The sequence below is a fragment of the Macaca fascicularis genome, chromosome 11, assembly GCF_037993035.2.
Source record: "Macaca fascicularis isolate 582-1 chromosome 11, T2T-MFA8v1.1".
Taxonomy (NCBI): domain Eukaryota; kingdom Metazoa; phylum Chordata; class Mammalia; order Primates; family Cercopithecidae; genus Macaca; species Macaca fascicularis.
In genome coordinates this window covers 35,079,793-35,099,155 of record NC_088385.1, presented here as the reverse complement: position 1 = coordinate 35,099,155, position 19,363 = coordinate 35,079,793, and the positions used below count along the sequence as shown (strand labels likewise).

Genomic DNA, 19,363 nt, shown 5'->3' with positions numbered 1-19,363 from the left:
GTGTGAAACAGTCTAATTACTAGGAAATTCATCCTTAAGTTCTTACTATATAATCTGTAACACAAATTAAATACTAGCCTGCATTGGTTACTATTACTTACAACAGGTTTATCGTCCCTATTAGATTATAATGTCTTTTTTGAGCATTTTATATTAGTTCACTTTTTTATTATAGTAAAATTCCTATAAGGTCATTGTTCATTATTTAAAATCTACAAAAAACTTGTAAAGAAGAAAACAAAAGTGATCCTAAAATCTAGAAATAACTAGTGTTATTACTAGAATTTCTAGTAATTCCCTCTAGTATTTTATTGTTATATAAAAAGCATAACATAGCATATACAACATTATATACATTTAACATTTTGTCATGAGCATTTTCCCACATTTTGTGAAGATGTTTTAGTAGTTGTATAACTTACAATCCAATGAATGTATAGTAATTTATTTAGCTATTTTCCTATTGTTGAACATGTTACTAGCTTCCCACTTCTTCCCATTCCCACTAAAACACCTGATGTGATGTGATAAATCATTCACTGAATCACTCAGCAACTTACTAGTGGTAGATTTCTAAAATTGGAATTAGGAGAGTGAAAAACATTTTTAGAGCTATTGATAAGGTAGTAGTTGTATTCTATTTGCTTATTACAGGCCAAGTGACTCCTATGTTCCATGGCCACAGCTGACTAGCAAAGGTAATCAATGACCAAAACTTAGCCCATTGGAGTCTCTCCAGGGCATCTGTAGTTAGAACTGTGTGTTTCTACTGAGCACTGGAAAGGGTGTAATCTGAGATTAGAGGTGGCCACGTTTTCTGCCATTCACAGAGGCATCCTAAGAGGCCAGTGCAAACAGCATGAGGCACACAGGCAGAGTAGTGGGGTTGAGAGGTCACACACCCAGAGGGACGGAGAGGTAGCTGTCCAGGGTCCAGCTTCTTGAGAGGCATGGATGAATTTATTGCCCCTGGGTTCCATAAGACACGTTTATGTTGTTTCTATACATCCTCTTTTCTCTTAAATTACAGGGGGATTCTATTTCTTGCAGCCATGTGTTCTCTGATTAAGATAAAACATATTTACCAAATTGTTTTCCAAAAAACTCCATCAGTTTACAGTGTCATCTGAAGTATACAAGGGTGCCAATCCAAAATATGAGCATTTGGAAAATTTCTGCCGATATAAGCATGAATATTTTGTGTATTTCTTTGCTTACAAGTTGTATATAATTTTTTTCATACATTAGCCAATGGTGTCTTCTCCCTCCGTTTATGTTCTTTGACAATGACTAACCCTGAGGACTTCTTAAAGACATTTCTCATTAATTCTCTTTTCATCTCTTTAGAGTCTTATTTCTGTACTCTCGCTGCTACTGTGGTAGTTATGTTTCCTATATTATTATTTTGCCTAGGTTAATGGAATGGCTAACTCAAAAAAAAAAAAGAGGATAAAAGTTAAGAACATAGAATTGAGGCCAGAACAGATCGAGGTATTTTTCCTGGTTCATCACTTAATGTTGGTGAACTTGGAAATCCTAGGTACTATACCTCCTAACAACATTTGTATTTTTTCAATGAGGATAAATCTCTTATCTCAAATATTAGTTAACCATTAGATGGATGAATATACTTTGCAGCCTCTGACATATAGAAAACACCAAAAGTTGGTATATATTGCAATTAGAGTAGTTGCATCTTAACTTGCTCAAAGTGAACTATATACACTTTGCAGACACAGAAAACAGCTGTGTGTGATAGCGTGTGCGCATGCACCCAAACGCGGGTGCAATAGTTTAACTTGTTCAGGCAATCTGACCCAATGCTCATGTGCCTTGTAGTGGGAGTAAGACAGACAGAAATTATGAACCTGCAGCTCCTGCAATTCCTCTTGGTTCACATGAGTCACTTGGTGACTCTCCAAGTGTGAGGTCTCAGCACACTGAGCTAAATTCTAGGACCCTATTTCATACAGCATGACCTCTAAATGCAAGCAAAGTAATTATTATATCATGCTCAACCCAAGAAGCAGCAATCTTCTAATGCTAAAAAAACATACATACAGTGTTGGACTTAACAAGAAGAGAGTTGATCTACAAACCTATGCCTTCCTAAGGGATTTTTCAAGAGCTTTTTTGACTTCATTCAAGTTCCGCTTTCTGTGCTGACTTCAGAATCTAAATACCAAAAATAAGATATGACAACTATATTGTGGTGGTGAAAATAAAAGAAAAAGTCTACGTGCTGTGGATGAAAAAGATAAAGAAGAGAATTCCGGCGTCCTTGGAGATTGTTCCCTCCCATGTTTCCATCATTTAAACTGCCAGTTATCTTTTTCAGACTATAAAACTGAAGATCTATTCCCAAATGTTTTAAAAGTATTCAAACATTCCTCATTCTTTACAGGATACAGTAAAAACTTCTGTGCAAGGCAGTATCTCCACTTGCATATCCTGCCCTGCCTTAGCCCAAAGACTGCACTTCCTGGCCCATCATATCTCCTTGCTTTAGCATCCTCAGATCAGAATTCTCAGCTGCGCCTCACGTGCACAGCCGAGGAACCCGTACCCTCTGTACCCTTCATTCCTCCTCTGCTATGTCAATCACACTGAATGCAAATGATACTCTTAGCTGAGCACTGTGTGAGTGCAGAGCATGTCTTGGTCCTGCTCTTCACCCAGAATCTAGCAAGGGAAGAGTGAACACCAAGAAAGGATTTGCTGAATACATGAATCTGTGGGCTGATAGTCCTACCAAGCTTTCACTGCCAAGAGTAGCAAATATTTCAACATTCAGGCATTATTAATGATGCCCCTAAGAGAACATCACAGTAATCCCCATCATTGTCAGAACAACTTGAATTTTTGAACATAACCTCCTTAATACCCAGGATAACCCCACAAGTTCTAACAAATGGGGAAGATGGGGTTTAAGGAAGTTAAGTGACTGGCCTAGAGACATCCAGGTAGCTAGTATGAGAGACCAGCCTAGCCCCAGGTCTGCTCAACTTTAAAACTGCTGCTCTTAACCACTGGTAAATGCTTTCCTGTGCTCTCCCAATAAACTGTGACTTTGAAAAAGAACACACATTCGGGATTAAGTCCTGAAAGAGAAGTAAAGATAACACGCAGTGTGGCTTTGTAGCACTCACTTAACATGATTGTTATACGATCCTGATGACTGGCTTTCCTCTATTTCTACCTCCATAAATTGAGGATAACAGCAACACACTTTCACCGCACCAGAATACACGTGGCTGGTTCCTTATCATTTGCGTCTCAGCTTATATGGGACTGCCCTAGATAAACATCTGCTGGTTACCCAATCTAAAGTTTGCCACCCTCAACTCCCTCTTTAACACAGCCCGTTTTGTCATCACATACTTGCCACTATTTGAAATTAAGTTGTTTACTTATCTCTTTACTTTTGTATTATGTCTCTTCCCACTACTAGGTAAATTTCACTAACATCTTGCCCATTGTGCTTAATGCCGTATCCTCCACATCTGCAATAGGAATGGCATAGAGTAAACGTGCAAGAAATATTTGATGAATGAATGCAACGTTAATACTGAAGACAGTGAATGTCTCCTTAGGGGGTAGGGTGGTCCTGAGCAAGGAGGTGCCTGTGGGTTGGTGCAGGGAGCGGAGGAAAGGCCGATTAAGTACGCAAGTGCGGGTCGTATACCTGCGGGAAAGGTCCACAGGAAAGCTGTACTAACCCACAACAGGAATGCTATATGCTGCCCAGGTGACAGATATGTCCTAGAGTGGACCATAGTCATTCCTCAGGCTCCTCCCTCCCCCACTTGCTCTGGGATCCACAATGACTAGGCAGCACTCTGATCATTTTACTTCACGTATAGATTGGGCTAGAAGGGAGAATGCCTGCAAGCTGAGAAACCTAAGTGTCCAGTTGGCTTGGCAGTTAATGTTTTGTAAAAGCTTGATATGTATAATGACAAACTGTTTCTTATGACTTTGATTACGGAGAAAATCATCTTTCAAAGGTGTATTCCACCTAGGCACACTGAACATTTCATCTGTGGAATCTGAGGGTAACACCCCAATGTTGTGCTCCTCTTAAGGACAACAATGTAGGATATTAAGCTGATACTGCCCTACGTGTTTGCATTCAACATGCAATACCCAACATTAGCTGTTTCTGTAACTCACAGGTTTCCTGACCTTGGAAAAGCTACTTAATCTTTATGGGCTCCAGGTTCTTCTCTAAAATGAGGGCATTAAAAAGCAGACAATCCTGTTTAGATTGGCACCCTTAAATTATGTGAAAATAAACATCTAGCGATGTATAACAGGGATCTAAAAACATCCCAGAGATTCAGTCTGTTTGCCTTATGGGAACATACTACATCTCATAATTTCATTAATCTGAGTTTAGGACGAGTAAATTGGTAAAAATAAAAAAAGAATACAGGATTTAGGCAGACAAGGAAGGAAGGAACTATTACTTACACAGGAAGTCAGTAATTCAACAGGTTTGTTACAAAAGAACAATTAGCCGTACAGAGTGGCGGTTATTTGTAAAACATGGAACTTTTCTAAGAATAAGGTATGCTAGGCACCCTCATGTAACTCCATCAAGCTATTTCTGGGGTTAAAGTGCCAGCAACTGAGCAAGAAAAGGTTAAGTGCCATACAGAAGCTGTTCCAACAATCTACATCAACCTGCATAGACGTACTTATTGCCAATTTATGGAAAGTTTGCCTTTTTAGTTTACAGAAGCTCAAGAGCAGTTAAAAAAACAGAAGACGACAACTCAGAAGAAACAGCTGCCGATATTCAAATCAACTGGCACACATATAGAGAAAAATCCTGCCAAATGAAACCGGCTTTGAGCTATAGCTTTTGTGTAAGTTCACATCGTTCACACGCATGCTTTCCAGGCTCCCCATCCTGTAAATGTATATCTAATGCAGCAATGCAAAATTGTGCTGATGCACACAATTAACTCATTCCAAGCATTTCTTGTACCCATGGTAATATGGCATTGTGGGAGACAGCAAAAGGGCAATTTTCAGTACATCTATTTCTTAAAATTATGAAAAATGCGAACAGATTCAACCCCAAGGACATGTGAACACGGCAGCATTAGCAATGACAGCATCTGCAGGTGCTCCTCCACTTCAGATCCCTAGCATTCCATCATCTCAGACAGCTCTAGGGCCAAATGGACCACAATGGTCAAAAATACTTAACTTCAAAAAATGGATTATAACTCTGTACCTCAAAAGCAAAGAAACTGAAGGACTCAATTTAGGCTAGGCAGAATGAATGTGTCCACAAAACATAGTATGAAAAACTAAGAAATTTAATCGCCATTAATTAAGTCTAGAGTTTACATGTCTGAATTTGTTATGTCAGGCAACATTCCAGCATAATGTGTCAAAGGGGCAGAAAGATTTGACTGTGTGTGCTGAACTAATGCTGGCTGATTTGCTGCCTACTCAACGTTCATGGATTTGAATCATTCTAAGTACTCTGTTCAAAGTTTCACATTGCCATCTACACAATCCTTTTACATGAAATAACCAAACAAGGTTAGTTTTACATATTTACAAGCATAAATATAAACTCATCACTTAGTAAGGTCTTAAGTCATACTGAAGAATTGAAAATCATCAAGCCCTCAGACAGTTGGAAAAGTTGGAAGAAAGCACAGACACCTCGGAAATCTAGCAACTCTCTTCACCCCCACAAGTAAGGATGGTGAGAATCAGAAAGCAGTGCTTCACAGTGGAGCCGCGAATTCAGTACATTCTAAATTCTAAATTCCTTACTGTAAGAAGCTGTGTGCCCAGTGGCAGGTCTCACTGCTGACAGTGTTGTGAGTGGAAGTGGACATCTCACCAGGTCCTTCATGTGCAGGACAGTCATATGACAGTGCACTCCTGCCCCATAGGTACCCTGGTTGGGATCACAGATGTTCCAGGGACTGTCCCTGCTGCCCACTCTTCACCTATTTTTGTAAAGGGTTACCCTCAAGAACCACTAAGTCTCTTGTTAGTGGTGGATTGGACAAAGCTTTTTAAAAACATTTTGAAAAACCTGTGGTTTTATTACTTGTTACTCTGGAAACTTGGTCAATGTAACATGCTCACACATGAAAATATACACATGCCTGCCAATACTCAAAAGGCTGGAATACTGTCTAACATTAACACCCAATTAAAAACACAATCTTAAAACTTTACCTCAATAACAAAAAGAAAAGAGTAAGTAAATTCACCAACACTAGGAACTTGAGAAGTGTACAGATTTATCTAGCCCACCTCAATTGCTCTAGGTAACTACATCCCAAGCACCCAGATGCCACACACTTCAGACCCATTCACTCACAGCCTTTTTCTGGATTCTAAGATAATGGTAATTAAAGCAACATGAACACCTAATCATACACGAGACTTTCAAATTACCTAATTTCCTCCCAAGCCTTATATTGCTTATGAAAGACTGACATTTATGGGTGAAAAAAATTATCCCAATACTATTACATTGGCTTGAAAATTTTTAGATTATGCTAAGGAAATTTTGAGGCAGACATGTATCTACTATTATTAAAACATGCTTCTTAGAGCTAGTATGTAGCTAAACTACTTTTGTACATTAAGAAAAAAACTTTTTAAAAGTAGTAATAATGATGTATAAACACCAGTAAGCACAAAAGAGGGTAACAATTTTAAAGTCAACTACAATTAACACCAAGAACTCGCAACTGTCTGGCCTAAAAACCTGTTCTTGAAATAAGAACATGAGTCCTTGACTAATATGAGGTTATCTAATTTTACATTATCATCTTAAAAAGAAAATGAAACAATTAGGGCCTATTAGCAATAACCTTTTCTAACTCTCCGGGCAGCCACTGACATGAATGTCCAAGATGACAGCAGCACCGCACAATTAGAAAGGCTGAACCTGCATGAGCCAAGCCTTTCCTTGCAACCTTTCCTCTATCCCTCTATCAAGTAAAAATGGCAGACCCAGTTAGACTCACAGAGCACTGGCCCTATGGTTTCAATGATAAAAAACAAACAAACAAACAAAAAAACTTACACAAAAGAAGTATCCAGAATATAGACAGCACTCTTTTTGTTTTTTCACATTTATATTTTAGGGAACAGTTTTGGGGAAGGGGATACAATGCTGCCTTACAAAGGACATAGAAGTCCCTTGTTTGAGCTACCAACCTCTTAGCCACACAGAAAAATGTCAGTCATCCGTTTGTTAGGACCCAAATCTCCTTCTACTGCTCACAATATGCAACACACATTTTAAGGGGCTGTTGAAATAGAAAAACAAAGGAAGCCCTTGAAATAGAAGCTGATCTTCCTTGTCTTGCCCTTCCTTTACCACGGTGCCTGCATGCATGCCTTAAAGCACTGCCACATTGTTTCCACATGCTCAGGCCCTTGAAACTTGTGCCAAAGCATTGCAAAATAAAACTGCATAAACATCACATTTCAAAACATCAGCTAGTAATGGTGGGTCAGTCCTGTGGGCCAGAATAATCATTAATTAAATCATAACCTACAAACGTCCCTGACCTGAGTTATTTTTTCAAATAATAAGAACAGGCATTGAATACGTTGGGGCCATGGGCGTATTTCAGAAAGATACCAGTGTAATTCATTCTGAAAAACCATTAAAAATGACTGTCCTTTTGCCACTTTCAGGAGTCACAAAACAATTTCACAAGCAGAAAACAGTTTAAAAGATTAATTTTTTTCCCATTTTTTCCAAAATCAACATGTAATTGCACAGGCATTATTGAACTGCATAAAATCAATACAAGAGAGGTGTATAACGCTGGAGGTTTCTTTAAAAAGAGCTTAGAGCTCACTTTCCTTGGACCACATGGAGATAATGCCCTCACACAAATGTACTACAAACTGGATACATATTACTAGGGTTACTTACCTTATAAAAGCTGAATTTATTCCTCTTGGCCAGAAGTCACAAATGGCTGAAGTAAAACTCCCTTCATTTGTTCTTCCAGCGAGCCAAAGCAAGCCTCCCATTAACCCGGTCCATTGCAGATAATCTCACCCAGCACAGGCTCCCCTGCTTTCCCCAGTTCCCAGCCCAGCAAGGATAATCACATTCCGGTGGGGAGTGAACAGATGGTGGATTCCATGGTAACCAGCCCTCCTAAGGCGATTGGTAGAAGTGTGTGACTACTGCTTATTGGGTAACAATCGCTGTCTTTGTGCTCCAGCCTTGCAAATCCTAAAGGAAGGAACATATATAGCCACTCACATGCGCAGGGCTTGCCTAGCAGGTGTTTGGCTATTTAAACAAGTCAGTGCAGCCCAACTAAAAGCTTTCCAGTAAATTTACCCTTGGTGGTACAAACTCCTGACATTTCAGATAGCTAGCTCTGCTCATTCAGGGAGAAAGGTCACAAGAGGCTTGACTTGACAAACAGAAAATAAAACCTCAAAGTTAACTTGAAAACTAAAGATAAAGCATTCTAGCAATGTAAGCTTCATCAGCAAGTTGTTTTATGATTTGGAATCCACATCAGAACTGAAACTGCTTTTATAAGGATTTTTTAAAACAAATATAATACTCAAACTTGGAAAAAATGTTAATTTGAAAATAAAGTTTTCAAAAATCAATTGTGTTATAAATGAATAATTTCTGGGCAAACATACATTCATTTTTACTGCATTAATTGAACTTTGTGGGGAGAGGCGGTGCTGGATTTAAAATTTTCATCTAGAGTCCTACCCAGTTATAGGATTAAAATATCTTAATTTTATACTATCTACTGAATTTACTCTGTTTCAGTATATGAAGGTTAAACACTGATTCTGCTGAACAGTTGCCCACCCCGTGGTCTTCATGAAGGAATCACAGATTAAGTCCTTGGAAGATCAAATTGGCTGAAAACCAAATATACCACATAAAAACCAACTATTAGAGGTAAACTATAAATCTAGAAAATATAAAACTATAGGCACTCAAAATGTCCATTATTGACACCAGCCTGAGTAACACAGTGAGACCCTGTCTCCACAGAAAATTTTTTTAAAAATTAGCCAGGTGTGGTGGTGCCCACCTGTAGTCCCAGCTCCTCAGAAGGCTGAGGTGGGAGGATTGCTTGGGCCCAAGAGGTCAAGGGTGTAGTCAGCCATGACTGCATCATTGTATTTCAGCCTGGGTGATAGACAGACCTTGTCTCCAAGAAAATAAAAAATAAAGAATAAAAAATAAATGGCAAAGAAAATAATTAGGATAAGCCAAAAAAGAAAATGAAACAAAAACAGTGTATTGTGACTAGACTTTTAGGTATTAATTACCTCCTTACTCTATAGTAACTCCCTATCTTAATTTCAAAGTTCTTTTCTTGGTACGAACCAGAAATGAGACACGAACACCAAAAGGAAAAAGACAAAAATTATTTCAAATAGATGATATGATTCTATTTCTCCTAAATAAGATCCATTTTATAGATACCTAGCCCCCCCTCAAAAAAAATTAAAAGAATGAAGTACAATATTACTTATAGTACCAGAAGTTTAGTGAGGTAATCATATACAAATATATCAACATAATTCCTTTATAAGGGCAAAACTATAAAATACCAGTAAGACTGGATTCATAATGGCAACAGAAAGTATAGAAATAATATTATCTAGAAATGTGTGTGAACTATTTGGGGGAAAAAATGAACTCTAAGAGAAATAAAGGAAAGCTAAACAGCGACATAATGTGCTGAAGAATAAGAATATCCATTTTATAGATGCCAAGTCTTCCCTATTTACCAAATAGTCTCCTAGTAAAATTTCCAACATACTCTAAAAAATCAATTTAACAAAGTGACTGTAAAGTTTATTTAAAATTTTTAAAAATAGATAAAAATGGCTGGGTGCGGTGGCTCACCCCTGTAATTCCAGCACTTTGGGGGGCCGAGGTGGGCGGATCAGGAGGTCAGTAGTTCGAGACCAGCTTGGCCAATATGGTAAAACCCCATCTCTACTAAAAATACAAAATTAGCCAGGTGTAGTGGCGCATGCCTGTAATCTCAGCTACTCGGGAGGTTGAGGCAGGAGAACCGCTTGAACCCAGGAGGCGGAGGTTGCAGAATTGCTTGAACCCGGGAGGCGGAGCCAAGTTGCGCCAATGCACTCCAGCCTGGGCAACAGATCAAGACTCCGTCTCAAAAATATTTAAAAAGGCCGGGCACGGAGGCTCACGCCTATAATCCCAGCACTTTGGGAGGCCGAGGCGGGTGGATCACGAGGTCAGGAGATCGAGACCGTCCTGGCTAACATGGTGAAACCCCGTCTCTACTAAAAATACAAAAAAAAAATTAGCCGGGCGTGGTGGCGGGCGCCTGTAGTCCCAGCTACACGGGAGGCTGAGGCAGGAGAATGGTGTGAACCCGGGAGGTGGAGCTTGCAGTCAGCCGAGATTGTGCCACTGCACTCCAGCCTGGGAGACAGAGCAAGACTCCATCTCAAAAATAAATAAATAAAAAAAACATAAAAATATGAAAGAAAATTCTACATGAGTTGTAATAGTAATAATGATGGGTGAAGTAACTGTACCATGTTTTTAAAACATCTTATAAATACCATGAATACATTAATACTTCCCAAATATATGACTCCAGGACAAATCTCTCTCCCTGTGAATTCCACACTCTTACTTCTGACTACCTATTGAACATCCTGGACTTGGATGTTTAATAAGCATCTCAAGTCCGGGTGCGGTGGCTCACGCCTGTAATCCCAGCACTTTGGGAGGCCGAGGCGGATAGATCACCTGAGGTCAGGAATTCGAGACCAGCCTAATCAATATGGTGAAACCCCATCTCTACTAAAAATACAAAAATTAGCCGGGCATTGGTGGTACGTGCCTGTAATCCCAGCTACTCAGGAGGCTGAGACAGGAGAATTGCTTGAAACCAGGAGGCAGAGGTTGCAGTGAGCTGAGATAGTGCCACTGCACTCCAGCCTGGGCGACAGAGCGAGACTCCGTCTCTTTAAAAAAAAAAAAAAAAAGGCATCTCAAATATAACATTTCAAAACCCAATTCCCCATTTAATCTTCAAATCTGGTCCTCCTGTGTCCTTCCTTGTGTTTGGAAATGGCAACTCTATCCTTCTAGTCACTCAAGTCACTCAGCCTGGGAGGCCATCCTTCACTCCTCTCTGACATTTTATATCCAACTGTCCCCTCGTGTCCTGGGTATTTCTTCAAATTCAGCCACTTCTTACACCTCCACCATTCCCCCTTGGTGTAGGCCACACCATCTCTCACCTGGATCCCTTAACTTCCTAATTAGACTCTCTGCCCCCATCTTGTACCCTACAGGCTAAAATACCATCGAGATAAGGTCAATTCTCTTCATAAAACTGGCTTTCCCATTTTAATGGGAATAGAAGTCCCAATCTGTATGATGGCTTAAAAAGCCCTTGATAACCTGACCCCACCCACATTAACTCACTTATCTCCTACAACCCCTCCTGACTTCCCTGAGCTCTCGAGGCAGAGTCTGACATTTTTGTTCTCTCCTCTACACTTTCTCAGTAAGTTGGACACTGATGGTGTTTACCACAGGGCACAGTTATTTGTACACATCTCTTCTTCAGACTGTGAGCACTTCAAGGCCAGGGACAGTGCCACTGTGAACCATTTGTTAACAGCAAGCCAAGGTCCTTGTACACAGTGTGAATTTAGTAAATCTGATGAATGACTAAAGACTGTTTTAAAATTCTAGTGCAAATTTAGAGGTACCTAAGAATCCAGAATTAGAAGAATGGTGATGCAAATATTAATGTATACACAACTGACACACTCTTACGCAGTTATTAAAATATGGTCATGGCCGGGCACGGTGGCTCACGCCTGTAATCCCAGCACTTTGGGAGGTCAAGGCAGGCGGATCACAAGGTCAGGATCTCGAGACCATCCTGGCTAACATGTGAAATCCTGTCTCTACTAAAAATGCAAAAAATTAGCCGGGTGTGGTGACGGGCACCTGTAGTCCCTGCTACTTGGGAGGCTGAGGCAGGAGAATCTCTTGAACCCGGGAGGCAGAGGTTGCAATGAGCCGAGATCGCGCCACTGCACTCCACCACCTGGGTAACAGAGCAAGACTTCGTCTCAAAATAAAATAAGATCAGAAAGACTATGTGGCAAAGGGGAAATGTTTATATTAACAAGTACTGTTTACTGGTCCCTAGTATGTGCTAGACACTATAATAAACACTTTACAAATATTTTATATAAACCTCACAGGGCCTATGAAGTAGGGATTATTATCTTCATGTTTTAGGTATAGAACTGAGATTCAGAATTTAAGCTCTTTGCCCTTGGTCTCACCGTTGCAATGAGAACCTCATTTGTCTGAGACCAAAGCTTGGATCTAAGTCACTACGCTACACCACCTCCCAGAAGTGGGAGGAAAAACAAATACAAAACTGAATACCCACTACGAATAAACACTATGCATTTGCAATGATATAAAAATATATATATATATTTTTTTGGAGACAGGCTCTCACTTTGTCACCCATGCTGAAGTACAATGGCACAGTCTTGGCTCACTGCAGCCTCAACATTCCAGGCTCAACTGATCCTCCTGCCTCAGCCCCTCAAGTAGCTGGGACTACAGGCACGTGCCACCACACCCAGTTAATTTTTCTGTATTTTTAGTACAGACGGAGTTTCGCCATGCTGGCTTGAGCTCAAGCGATCTACCTGCCTCGGCCTCCCAAAGTGTTGGGATTACAGGATTCTTGCCGAGCAGAGAAGAGAATCTTAGCAACCAAAGGCCAGGCTTACCTAGGCTTCAAAATTTTCAGAGTACCTGTGAGGAAGAAATATTGAACTTATTTTTCTTCTCCAGTTTCCAAAATTTTTAACGTCAAATTATAATTTTATAATCTTCTAAAAATATATTTACTCCTCCTATACGTATTTTTTAATGTTCACTCCACCATGTTCTTGGGAAGATCTACAAACAAGTGAGACAATAAAAAAACTAAAAAGAATTGGCAGAGTTTTTAGAGAATTGATGCCATGGGAAAAAATGACTCAGAAAGGAAAAATAAAGGCAGATCTATGAAAGGTGAGTAAGGAATAGTAATGTCCTCTGGAGCTCCAAGTTCACCTCCAAGTGTTCTGGTATTATCATCATTATAGTATCCCCTCAAACCACACTGCCCGGAATCTAATTATAGGGCCTGAAACCTAAGTGTAGGGCATGTGACGAACAGCCAACAATCTCCATAAAGGTTCTTAAGATAAAAAGGCGTTGGAAGCAGGAGCCTGATAATTTATCTTTCTCAAATACTGGGCAGGCGGCAACTTTGCCTTGAATATCTGCTGTTGCAGCCATTGTGCCAGCTAGGCAGAGATGGAATAATCTCGGGAGCATTTTTCCATTTCCCTTCGTGGCTGAATATGCCTAATTCCATTTGCCCTTACTCCTCCTTTCTCTTTCCTTTTGTAAGAGGCTTTACCCAGGAAATCAGAGGTTCCCAAACTTTTCAAATCAGAGCATCTCAGTAACTTCTGCACAGTGACCCGGGGCAGGAGCAATTACTTAGAGTTCCACTGATTAAGTGGTTTGGTACAAAAAAACTAATAACTGCTGGGCACAGTGTCTCACGCCTGTAATCCCAGCACTTTGGGAGGCCAAGGTGGGCAGGTCACGAGGTAAGGAGTTCGAGACCAGCCTGACCAACATGGTGAAACCCTGTCTCTACTAAAAATACAAAAATTAGCTGGGCATGGTGGTGCATGCCTGTGGTCCCAACTACCTGGGAGGCTGAGGTGGGAGAATCACTTGAACCCAGGAGGCAGAGGTGGCAGTAAGCCGAGATCACATCACTGCACTCCAGCCTGGGCGACAGAGATTCTGTCTCAAAACAAACAGACAGACAAACAAACAAAAAACGAATAACTACCTTTGACTTAGCAACTTAGCAACATTTGAGAATATAACAAATAATAATTTCAAGAAAAAAAATCGCACTTTTATTCTATTCCTAAATCACTCCTACTACTTACTAATGGGATGTGGATGTACCCTGCCAACCTCTCATACCATAGGATCCTATTAAACATCGCAAACCTCATTTCCTCTCCCAAGTTGATTTTCACCAGCTTGTTATCATGGTACCCACCAAACCCTCGACTCCGCAAAATATGCCACTATCAAAAGAAATATATTGCAATCAAATATTTTTTAAAAGGGAACTATCTAGAGGTAGGAGTTTGCACAGTATTTGATAGATGTGGTTGTTTTTCCCTTGAAATTTTTAAATACCCTGCAGACAGCACTCCTGTGAGTTGGCAGTGATACCCAAAGTACCTAGGCACATAATTTTGGGAGTTATGTGTTTAAGCCCTTAGCCTCTATAATTAGGGAGTCCAACTACAACTCCCTAATTACAAATTCAGAAACCCAGACTCCAGTTCCTGTTTAGCCAGCCCTACGACACAGGCAAGACATTTACTCTGTCTGCTCCTGTGCAATTCAGTCACAAAAGGAGGACGCTGGCTTAGACCATCTCCAAAGTTCTCTTCAGCTCTAAAATAATGAGAATAAACGTTAGAGGAGAGTCTTACTGAGTCGAGAAGAAGAAAAAAGCTTGAAGCAGCAAAGACAAGAAACCTTTATTTTCCAGAAGGAAATCGCATATTAAAATTTAAAATAACATACTTCTGCATACTACCCTTACATGTGGTATGACTGAAAGGCTTGAGCAGGAGGTATTGCTCAAGTACCAGTTGAAATGGCAATTGTACCTGCACAATGACATGCAATTTAGGGTGTACTTTCAGTAAAAATGCCACGAGCTCTGCTACTGGTTTTACTTGTCTTTCCATGTTCTCTTTCCATTCTTGCTGAGACTCCTTCTTGACAAACAGTTTATATTATGAATTGACCAGATATTGTTAGTGTTGCCTGTGACTATGAAACACTCAAATTACCTATCCTAATTGGGGATCAAACATATCAATGAACCCAAAAAGCCTAAACAGCAGAGCTAACCAATTACAGATATTGAAACCACAAAATACAGTATCTATAAAGAGGTGGCATCTCCTTAGATATTTTCTATACATTACCAATAATTTTGCATTTTTGGTTAATATTCTATGAATTTGTTTTGTTTTAATTTAATGGGGTTTTTATAATTCGTGTCATAAAAGTGACTTAGAGCAAAAATGTATTTGCAGGGTACAGAGTACTTTATAAGGAAGATAAAACACATTGAAATATTAATAAATTGAACTTTTCCGCCCAGTTTGCAAGGGGTTAAGGTTAAGAATCTAAAGCCTAATTTGATAGAAACTTTTTTAGTGGGAGCAATACCTCCTGCTCAAGCCTTTCATTCCTCTCCTGTGGTTAGCATTTCAGAGAAGTACTTGTTGTTCCAGGACTTGCCCAAGTATACACTGCCAAAAAAACAACCAACATTGACTAGGGAAGTCTATGCGAGGAGGTCTTATATTTCTAGCCCTTTTCTATTCATGTCCAACCATCAAAAAACTCACCCAGATCTACCAATGCCCCGGGGATATTTTTAAAGTTTGAAAGATAATGTGGCTTAGTCAAATAAGAATAATGAGATTTAATTCTTTACATCATTAGATTGTTTGTTACTGTCTTCATTATAGTAATATTCCCTATCCTTCCAAATCCTTAATATTGATTCTAAAACAAAGGTGGGAGGAAATTACACAAGCACCTAGGCCCTGCCTTCCACACTCTTAATTCTTATCCACATTTTTTTTCAAAAAGTGATTCATAGATAATTGAAATCTAGATATTTTAATTCTTCTTTCCTTAAGAAAATTTCTGAAATATATGAAAATGAAGACTCTACAAGGATATATGTAAGACATATGTATAACATATATAGATGTATTAATTACATTAACAAATCTAAAAGATGTGTGGAGTATAAAACAGAAAAAGGGCTAATAATAAAGAACGTTCTATAAATGAGGCTTCTAATAATATGCAAAGTTCCATTCTAAACTCCACAGACATAAAAGCATACGTTACCCCTTTTTCTTGATGAGTTTTTGATATGTATGAGAAATAAAGACATTTAACTTTTGTTGTAGGGGGTTGGGGAGAGGAGCTAACAAGATAGATGTATAGCACCAGGTAAACAGCAAAGATATATCACACAGACATTCTGCAAAAGCTAATACATTACCAACATTATGAACCTTCGCTTCATATTTTAGGGCTGAGATCAGGCCAGAATAAAAAGTATAATTCAAGCTTTGTGCTGATAAAACCCAATGCTGAATGGTTAATCCTTGCTGCTCAAAAAATATCCTAAAGGACCAAAGCATGCAAACAACTATGGCTTTAGGTTCAAACTTAAACAAAAACTGTTTCACTCAAGTTCTACAGGGTTGCATTTTTGAAGAGAGAAAGCAAATTCAGCAAAAATGTAATGATCACTTGAATGTTTATTGTTGATACCAGGGAGTTATTTATGACCTCTCATCTGATCTTTTAAAATCAATCCTAACTTTACTTTTCTACCCCAAGCCCAAATCCCAGAAAGAATAAAGTATTGAAAAGTGAGGGTGGCCGGGCGCGGTGGCTCACGCCTGTAATCCCAGCACTTTGGGAGGCCGAGGCGGGCGGATCACGAGGTCAGGAGATCGAGACCATCCTGGATAACACGGTGAAACCCCGTCTCTACTAAAAAATACAAAAAATTGGCTGGGCACGGTGGCGGGCGCCTGTAGTCCCAGCTACTCGGGAGGCTGAGGCAGGAGAATGGCGTGAAGTCGGGAGGCGGAGCTTGCAGTGAGCCGAGATCGCGCCACTGCACTCCAGCCTGGGCGACAGAGCGAGACTCCGTCTCAAAAAAAAAAAGAAAAGCGAGGGTGGCCAAGCCTGGTGGGCAAGAGTCCCTTAAGACTAGGACTGAGGTGCATCTAATTATGACATTTGAAGATAACTGAATTTGAGGTTTTGTATGCAGCAAGGGTGTGTATGCAGGGTAGGCAGAGTGTGTGTATGCGCACATGCATGCACACAAACAGATATGCAGCAGTGATATGCAAGGCGGGTGAGATCAATGTGTGTGTGCAGGAGGATATGGAAGGAGGTGGTGGAGGGGGTTCTGAAAAGCTTCTTCTTTTTCTTTTTTCTTTTTTTTTTTTTTTTGAGACAGAGTCTCGCTCTGTCGCCCAGGCTGGAGTGCAGTGGTGCAATCTCGCCTCACTGCAAGCTCTGCCTCCCGGGTTCACGCCACTCTCCTGCCTCAGCCTCCCAAGTAGCTGGGACTACAGGTGCCCGCCACCATGCCTGGCTAATTTTTTGTATTTTTTAGTAGAGACGGGGTTTCGCCGTGTTAGCCAGGACGGTCTAGATCTCCTGACCTTGTGATCCGCCTGCCTCGGCCTCCCAAAGTGCTGGGATTACAGGCGTGAGCCACTGCGCCCAGCCCTGAAAAGCTTCTTAATCGCCCTGCAAGTTTTATTTCATAAATGCTCTGGGTTCTTTTCTAAGATAACCAAGGCATAACCAGTTAAATATGGGGCAAATCATGATTGGTTAATGCTGTGAATATAGGTTCACAAACTCTGTGAATGTGAGTATGTGACAAAACAACTTGTTAGCAGGGTGATTTCTAAGCTACAATCTCTGAGCTTTGAGGCTTTCATTTAAGAAATAAACAGGCATAATATTTGGTACCATCGTCTCAGGAAGATCAAAGATCATGTAGGTGAAACCTCTTTGAATATCTGGAAAACTATGCAGCTATAAGAAGTATTAAGCAGGTTTAAAAATGGGGGGTGGGGGGACTCTATTCTGTGAAGACAGAATGTCAAACAATTGACTTCCTATCGTGAAAAAACAACAACACAGAAGTCTCTTACGAAAAAAACCTCTTGGCCCCATTCATATTACTGTCAAGCTGTCTAAGCTCATTCCTTTCTTGCTTTTCTATGCTTATCAAAAGGGTGGGAGGTCTAGTCACTTCTCACCTCTTAGTCACTCCTCAGCCACATCTATCTGACCCAGCACTCAACTGACACTGCTCCCAGCAAGGCCAGCAGTGACATCTCAGCTCCAAACCCATAGGTTGGGTTCAGTTCTCGCATCCTGGACCCTCTTGGGTGCCAATCACGCCCTCTTTCTTGACCTTTCCTCTCTGGCCTTCTCATAACCAGCTCTCCTGGTTCTCCAGGATTCTGAACACTTCTTTCATCAGCAATTCTGTGCCCTGCTCTCTCCTCCATCACATCTAATAAATCAGGTAAGATCAATAAATGTTCACTGAACAGATGTTCATAAAAACAGATATCACCAGTAAATGTGTTTAGATATTACCGCACAGCAATTCATTGTTAAAATATAAAGTTATCAGTTCAGACATGGAATCCGACTGAATGGCTAGAAGCTCTTAATCTCTGTAAATAAGAAAGCAAACTAAATAATATTTTACTGATTATATGGCTGGAGGTGGGTAAAAGACCTCACCATCCCTCACAAATTGGTCCAATGAACAGTTGTGTAGGTATTTTAACACTTCTTTGCAAAATCCCAGCACCTCTGGGAGGCCAAGGAGGGAGGATCGCGAGCCCAGGAGTTCAAGACTAGCCTGGACAACAAAGTGAGATCTCATCTCTACAAAAACAAAATAAAAAAGTTAGCCAGCTTTGGGAGGCCGAGACGGGCGGATCACAAGGTCAGGAGATCGAGACCACCCTGGCGAACACAGCAAAACCCCGTCTCTACTAAAAAAATACAAAAAACTAGCCGGGCGAGGTGGCGGGCGCCTGTAGTCACAGCTACTCGGGAGGCTGAGGCAGGAGAATGGCGTGAACCTGGGAGGCGGAGCTTGCAGTGAGCTGAGATCCAGCCACAACACTCCAGCCTGGGCGACAGAGCGAGACTCCATCTCAACAACAACAACAACAAAAAAGTTAGCCAGGTGTGGTGGCATACACCTGTAGTCCTAGCTACTCGCAAGGTTGAGGCGGGAGGATTGCTTGAGCACAGGAATTTGAAGCTGCATTGATCGCACCACTGCACTCCAGCCTGGGCAACATAGCTAGACCAACTCTTAAAAAACACTTCCCTGATGAAATTTGACTACAAAGCTCATTCCTGCCTCAGACCCTTTACATTTGCAGTTCCCTCTACCTAAGACATTTTCATCCAGATCTTCCTCTTGTTTCTTCAGTACACTTCATTCAAATCTGCTGAATGCCACTTCCTCAGGTGTTTCCTTCCCCACCACCCTATCAAAAATAGTACTATTCCCACCTCTGTCACTTTCTATCTATTCCAATGCCTTGCTTGTTGTTTAAGGTATCACTGCCCAACATTATACTGAACATT

General features: G+C 40.5%; 1 protein-coding gene across 14 annotated transcripts in view; it reads right to left on the bottom strand.

Annotated features, from left to right (window-relative positions):
- The window catches only part of FGD4 (FYVE, RhoGEF and PH domain containing 4), a 260,601-nt gene that overhangs the window by 137,103 nt on the left and 104,135 nt on the right, over nucleotides 1-19,363 (bottom strand). For 6 of the 14 annotated variants that reach the window (XM_065524013.2, XM_074006570.1, XM_074006578.1 and 3 more), the window contains exon 1: nucleotides 7,937-8,112. The exons of the other annotated variants lie outside the window; for them this stretch is intronic. The gene's annotated coding sequence lies outside the window, so the exon portion shown is untranslated. Of the gene's footprint in view, nucleotides 1-7,936; nucleotides 8,113-19,363 lie in introns of those variants that run through there. 14 annotated transcript variants of the gene reach the window in all.